This window comes from Thalia democratica, chromosome 7 (assembly GCF_965202585.1).
Source record: "Thalia democratica chromosome 7, ktThaDemo2.hap1.1, whole genome shotgun sequence".
NCBI lineage: Eukaryota > Metazoa > Chordata > Thaliacea > Salpida > Salpidae > Thalia > Thalia democratica.
In genome coordinates this window covers 50,792,920-50,800,773 of record NC_139171.1, presented here as the reverse complement: position 1 = coordinate 50,800,773, position 7,854 = coordinate 50,792,920, and positions in this window count along the sequence as shown.

The window sequence follows — 7,854 nt, the reverse complement described above, 5'->3', positions numbered from 1 at the left end:
TAATTTGTGATTATTTGCTCTTTTCAAGGAATCAAAATACAAAATATCTTAAAATAAATATAATACAGTGATTTTTTAGCTGTGCACCCATGCACACTAGTGTGTACAACATTTTTTTGGGTGCACCAAACTTTTGAAAAGGTGCAAAAAACTAATTTTGAAACTTACACTGACAGTCTGGAGTTTCTGTATCACTACTTTTAGGAGTGTTCTTTTAATTTCTGAGTAGAAATAAAAAAATATTTTCACACAGCGTTTTTCGGTTTAAAAGTTTGTAACCAACGGGCAGCGCGTACCTAAGAAATGCGTACTTAAGCGACATGTTATTGTAGTTTTTTAAAACTGTATAATTTTTTTGAACGACAAAAAAAAAAAGCGCTAAAAAGTGTGTTCTAAGGACCTGGTGTACGATGGAACCTTTCGGTTATCAAGTATATAAACAATTTAAATTTTAATCTTATGCAAAATTTTACCAAACATAAGGCTCGTTAAGTTTTTATTTAAAAGTTTTTCAACTAAATAGTTTAAATTTTAGTTTTTACGTCCAATTTTAGATTTTGTTGCCTAAATGTTTTGTATATTAGTTATACGCTATTATACACAGTAATTAACATTACTTTAATAATTTAATATATAGCTAAATTCAACATTAATGCACACAAAGATTATTCCAAAAATGTTTTACAAGAAAAAGAAAATATTTAAAAGTTTTTCATACGTCTTTTACTTACGAAGGAAGTTTTTTTGTAAATATAGTAAATTGTATACTTACTTAATACTGTGTTTTATTTAAAGTAATCTATTATTAATAAGTAGTTAAAAAGGTGTTAGAATGCTATTTAAATACTGAGAGTTAATTTTTTTTTTAACTATAAAAGAGCTAATCTCTAAGATAAATTTGAAAAACAAAAAACTCATGTAGACATATAATAATAAAAGAACATATTTACTTGAAGGTGATGGAAAGTGAAATAAAACTAGTTACGATTTAAATTTACTGAAAAATTTTTTAACTAAATATTCTTAACTAGATTGTTTTAAAAAAAATTCAAATGTAAATGATACCTCAAATTTATTTGATATGTAGTTATATAAATTCTTTTAATTACACTTATTACAATACAACTATCTTAAAACTTTTATATACTTTATTACTTTACAATTTTCGCATGCTTACGCGATGATCACAAGTAAACATTATAGTATCAATATGCTATTTTAAAATAATATAAGATCAAAATTAATTTTTAAGTGCTGAAAAGAACATTGCTGGTGTGTGAATAAGAATGGAACGTTTATTAAAGAAGCAACAAAAGACAAGGATTCTGCTAAAAGTTGACTTTTTTTATTCTTACCAACTCTTATCTGTCTGTTTAAAAACTTTTTTAAAAGATATGATATCCTGAAGCAACTTACTATTTTTCTGCTTGTTATCTTATGACGATTTTTAGCGATAACGCTTGTTTAGTTTTGTGAACTTTATACAAACTGTTTGTTAGTTTAACTTAATTTGACTTTTTGAAAGCAACAAAAGTAGTGATGTACCGGAAATTAAGTTTTTACCTGCAACTAATTTTATTAAGGTTAGCTTGCGGGATTAAGGTCCATTAAATGTGTAAATACAAAGTTAATTTAAAAGCGTTATCGTTTTTTAGTTTACTGTTTAAAATCATTTATGTTTACTTTAAGATTTTTAAGTAAGCCGCTAACGTAAGCTAAAAATAAACTTTATTATTTTTCAATCCAATACTAGATTGCAATAATTTATCAAACTTCAAAAAACACAAGTTTTTTTTTTTTATAGCACATTGACTTTCTTTGTTTTATTTATTAGTTTTGACAGTTGTGTAATATCTTAATTCATTTCTTAAACGTATAATACTTTTAATTATTAAGAATTAACGTTATTACAGTAATTTTAAAGTAAAGTTTTAAAGATATTAAATTTGATAATCAACTCAAAAAAAAGAAATAAGCTAACTTTATGCAAATTTTTTATACATATTTTTAAACGATTTTATGTCGACTAAAACAGGACATCTGGAAGGGTTAGTGACGTAACATAAAATTTCTAAAATTTTAAAAATAGTTTGAGGTATATATTGGATATAATTTTTGGGGTGGGTTGGATGGAAAACAAGATCGAAAACTGCGGTTCGAAGAAAGAGAAGCTGAAAGCAAGATCGCACAATCGCGCGCAAAGCGCGCTGTTGTGCTTTTTTTGCGAAGCAAAACCGAAAGAAAGCGGAGCTTTCTGAGGTTGGGACGTACAAAGAAATCGTAGCCTTCGAAGCATGGAAGTTAAAGCAAGATAGCACAATCGCGCGCAAAGCGCGCTGTTGTGCTTATTTTGCGAAGCAAAACCGAAAGAAAGCGGAGCTTTCTGAGGTTAGGACGTACAAAGAAAGCGAAGCTTTTGAGGCATGGAAGTTTAAGCAAGATCGTGCACGAAGCGTGCCTTTTTTGCGAAGCAAAACCAAAAAATAAGGGAGCTTTCTGAGGCAGGAATTTAGGATAACGAATTTAGATTTGTTTAAAGTTAAAATACTATTAAAGGTTTGTTTTTAGTTAAAATTAGTCAAGTAATTATGTTTTAATACTTATTTTAAACGGCAGTTTTTAAAAATTAAAGTATTTTTTAAGAGTATTTGAAAAATAGTACAAAATTAAAAAATTTCTAGTATTTGTAACATTTTAATTATAATTTTATTTACTTTATTACTTATAATTAATTTTTATTTATTAGTATTTGCTTTATTTGGCTAGCACAAAAGCGCGCTCTGCGCGCGGTGTGCGATACTCTTAGCTACTTATTACAAACTATTTTCTTACTTATGTAGTTCTTTTTGTTTTATAGTTAAGTTAATAGATATATTAATTTTTTTCTTCTTTTTACATTATCTGTTTCAAACTAATTTGTTCTAATCCTTAGTTTGAACATAAGTTTTCTAAAAACTTAAAAGTTTTTAATAGTATTTCAAAATTATCATAAATTTGAAAAATTTCTAATTAATAGTTATTTTTTTACATATTATATAATTTATCTGCCTTATTCGGCTAGCACAAAAGCGCGCTTTGCGCGCGGTGTGCGATGCTCTTGGCTATTTATTAAAATCTGTTTTATATTTAAGGTACCTCTTAATTGTTTTGTAGTTTACTTCATAGATATACTTAACCTGAAAACCACTCTAAGAAAGTAATCTACAGTAATCAATATAAATTATTAAACTATATTATTAAATCATAATTTATTAAAAAAAAAATGCTTTATATAAACTCTATTTAAAATTAGTTGTAAAAGACTTAGTTTTTGTTGTCTAAAGACAAATCAAAATTTTATTAATTTTTAAAGAAAGTAAGCAACGAAAAACTTTAAACTAAAAAAATGCTACAAACTTTATTAAAAAACAACATTGATCGAGTAGTGGAATAATTATAACGGAAAAATTGGTTTCGCGTGTTGCAACTCTGCACCCAACTGCAATGAGGACACGGTTGAGGTGATGAAAGAGAAGCAAGAAGAATTCGATTTAGCGAACAGCGGATCATCGAAAACGTTCAATGCTTTCACCGCCTGCGCTCTGGCAACGATTTTCTTTTGAGCGCTTGAGCGTTTATGGCAAATTTTTTTTTTTCAAAGCTTAAACTTTCAACAGTTCGATGCATGCTCCTTACTGTTCATGCATGTAAAACTGAATATTTTTGAGACTTTTTTTTTTACTTTTGCCCAAAACACATGTTTAGATACAGTAATAAATAACAATTTCTAATTGTGCATAATTCTGTGAAAATACTTTAAAGAAACAATAAACTTTAGCAATACTGTTCTTGTTATTGTTCATTTTATAAAAAAAATGAGTTTAAATAATTCAACTTTTGTTTGAGCTCTAAGACTTGAAAAATAAATTATTTTTAAATGTTAAAACTTAGTATTTAAACATATTATAAAATTCTAACAAAGATTGTTTCCATATAAATACTAACCTTATAATTAAAACTTAGCGTGGATTTGTACATATAATAAAAAAATTTGAAGAATTTTTTTAATTATAGTTGAGTGGTGTAAATTAATTTCTTTAAAGCTTTTTCTTAAATGTATATTTGAGTTCGTAAAGATGTATAATAATATCTAAAAATTTTTTACTGTACTAAAATAAAAAATAAGATAGGTCTAGAAAAAAAAATACAACTAATTTTTTATTACATGCCTTAACACTTAATGCAAGAACAACTTTGCACCTTTACTAACAAATTAATACTCTGGTAGTTACATGACTAATTTCAAAAATAAAAATATCCGCACCCAAGTTGTAGTTTAGAATTTTAATATAGAAAATTTAAATTATGGAAAGTTGTAGACAACTCAAGTTGTATAATTTAGCTGTTTTAAACAGAACCTACAACAACTCAAACTACAACAACTCAAGCTACGACAACTGTGCCACCAACTATTGCTACTACCAAACCAGTAAATGACGAAATTCAAAAAATTGCTGAAGAGGTAAAAATACGTTTTCTCGTAATTTTAAACTACGAAAACTATCAAATTTAATAAAAACTTTAACCAATATTTGAAATATTAGTTGCTACTAATGTCAGGTTATTTAAAAATAAATTTGTATTTAATAGAAATGTTATAGCTTTTTAAAATATACAAGGTAGCCAAGGTGTTTTCCTATTTTATAAAAATAATTTTTAAAATTAATCTTACGTTTATTAAATAATTTTATTAAAATAAATATTGTTCTACCCGAGAACTGTTTTTATCGTTTGAAGCAAAACCTGCTTTAAGTTTTTCTTAAAAACTTTAAACATTTTCATCAAAATATAAATCAAGATACTTATAATCAGCAAAAATTTAGCTATATTGTTTAATATGTTTTTTTGACTTGAGTTAATTAAAACTTTTGATTCGTAAATGCTGTAACAAAATACAATAAATAACATATTTACAACTTTCTATAATTTAAAACAATTTATTAGTTATTCAGCTCTTTCTAAAAGCTACAATGAACTTCTATTTGCTACTATTCAGTTTAGTACTGCTTTTTAAAGGTAAGTTAGTAATATGATACGTAAAAACCAGTAAGCGTTTATCAAATTTATAATTAATTTAGACTTATGCACAGTGTTGAGTTTAAACTTTTTTGTAGACTACGTTCTTTGTGAGGCTAATTTAAGTTTAAAATTAATTTATAAAAGTTATAAGAGTTTAAGGTCTAAAAAGATGATGTTTTTTTCTCAAATATAATGATACACTTCCTATTTTTTAAACAAGTATTAACTAAAACGTTTGTTTATTATTTTCTGTTTAAGTAAAAAAAATAAGCAATATAACAATTGAAATCCTAGCACAACTCGAATGATACAAAATTTGTATAAATTATAACAATATTATACAACATGTTTAATAAAATAGATACGCTAATTCAATACCATGCATTTTGGCAAGAATTAGTTCTAAAATTATTTGTAGCTTAAAAAACGGGGTTTGTAGATTTATATGCACTATTAGCACAGTTCATTAGACTAACTTGGTCTTATGATAAAAAATATATTTAGCAATTAAGTGTAAATAAAATACCTGTGGTGTTACTACTTTATTTATTCACAGTTAAAAAAGGCGAAATGTATATATAAATTAGAAAAATGTTTTAGTTTCAGTTATTTTCTGCAAGTAGCGATTAAGTGTTTCCTTTTAATATTTTAAATTTTCTTACATTTTACATTTTTAACGTGTCTAAAACCAATTTTTTTGGTTTAACTATGGTTTTAAACGTCAGTGTATTGAGTTTTTATTTTTGTTTTCTTAAGTTTTTTAAGTTTTATTTGTAAACAAAAATATAAGGTTGTAAATTGTATCATAACTATAAAAAGAAAAACATTGATTTATAAAAAATGTTTTCATATTTTTTCAGTCTAGTCACAAAATTAATCGTTAATAAATTTTTGCCACTAGAAGTCTAAACTTAATACTTTTTTATGTTTTATTGCTAAAATACTTTAATGTAAGTTTATCAACAACTTTTCACTAAACTTACAATATTTCACCTGAACAAGGCTTATCAGATCTTGTCAGTTAGATTGTAAGCATTGTGGCATATTGCTGAATAAACTTACATTGATTTAACTCTCAAACTTTCATAAAATATATTGAGCACTTTAACTTTTTCTTAAAAAACTTTACAAATGTAACAGCATCAGAATGCCAAAATCGAGTGGGCGGTTGGAGTGGATTTAAAAACTCAACTAGGGAAGTTCAGGAAGTCGCTGACGAGGTGACAAGTGTTTTGTTTTTTGATTAAGTTGAAAATTAACTTTAACAACAGTTTTACTGAACTTAAAAAGTTGCAACAAGCTTCCAATCAGTTAAAAGTTAGTTTTAAAAAGTTTATAAGTGAATTAATACGCAGCTTTTCGTTAACTTAGGTCAAAGACATAGTTAAAAGAAAGTACAAAGGGTATGTGGAAATTTACAAAGCAGTTAAATACGAATACCAAGTTGTTGCCGGAGGAGTTAATTACAGGATAGCGGTAGTTATTTCTATATAAATATCTAATCTGTATTTTTCTAAACTTAACGACTTTTTTCTGGTAAAACCCGGTTTTGGGAGAAATAATAAAATTAATATAAAATTAATATGTTTAACACTAAAACTGCGTTTTTTCTTGAAAAGCTGCGTACTAGACAGTGTTTGACTTTTATTGTTGTTAAAATGCAAGTATACTTCTTTCATTTTTAAGGTTGTTTTATTGTTTATATATTGATAAAACATGTTTGATAAATACTGTTTAATTTTTACAAAAAAAAGGAAAATATCTTTTTTTACGTCTAAAACATTATTATTAAACACTTTAAAGTAGTATTTCAAATTGAAGTTTTAATATAATTTGTTTGCAGGTTTTAATGCAGAATTGTTTGTTGAAACCCAATAAAGGCCTTAAAAATAAAACTAAAACATAAAGCTCTAATCGTATGAATTTTATTATAGTTTAGTAACCTAGTTTTACTTAAGCATAAAAATCGAATAAAGAAACTTATTATTATTAAAGACAATTAAATTTATTGTTATAAGTTCACTCCACCATACAAAAAAAAACAATTTCTAACTAAAGGTTACTATATACTATTTTTATCTTTTTATTTTATTTTTGTTCTTAATTTTTATATTTAGCGTTATTCCTTAAAACTTGCAAATTAAAACTTTTTTAACTAAACTTAACTTTCACGGCCATTGTGACAATAGTTCCATAAATCAGTTTTAATTATATAGTACTTATGTGAGGAAATGACGTTTAAATTGGTAATGAAGTAAATAAGAAAAAAATAAATAAAACTAAGCTTGGTCGTTTTAAACCAAGCTACAATTATTGATTGTGTTTTTAATAAAAGCACATCAATTTTCGGAACATAACAACCTTTTTATAAACTTTTAAAAGTGTTTTTCAATTTTTTCAAAAATTTTATACGGTAGTTTACTATATATGTAGAAGCTTTCATTACACCTTAAAAATTATTTTTTTTCAAAACTACCTTGCTAGTTTTTAATTTATTTTTAAACAGACATCAATTTGGCTAAAAATATTTGATAAACTATTAAAAATGGCTAAGTAAAATTATTTTGATAAACACTACTGAACACAAAAATGAACTTAAAAAAATGGTGTAAAGTTTGCCCAACTAATACTTTAGCACAGGAAAACATCATTTTAAATTCAAAATAAAAAGCACTGTACTAAACAAAGATACAAAAGTTATGCAAAAAAACAAAAAACAGTATGACTTTTATTTTGAATTTAACTGGCTGATGATCAAAACTTTATGAAAAATTAAAGCTTTGTGAAACATATGTT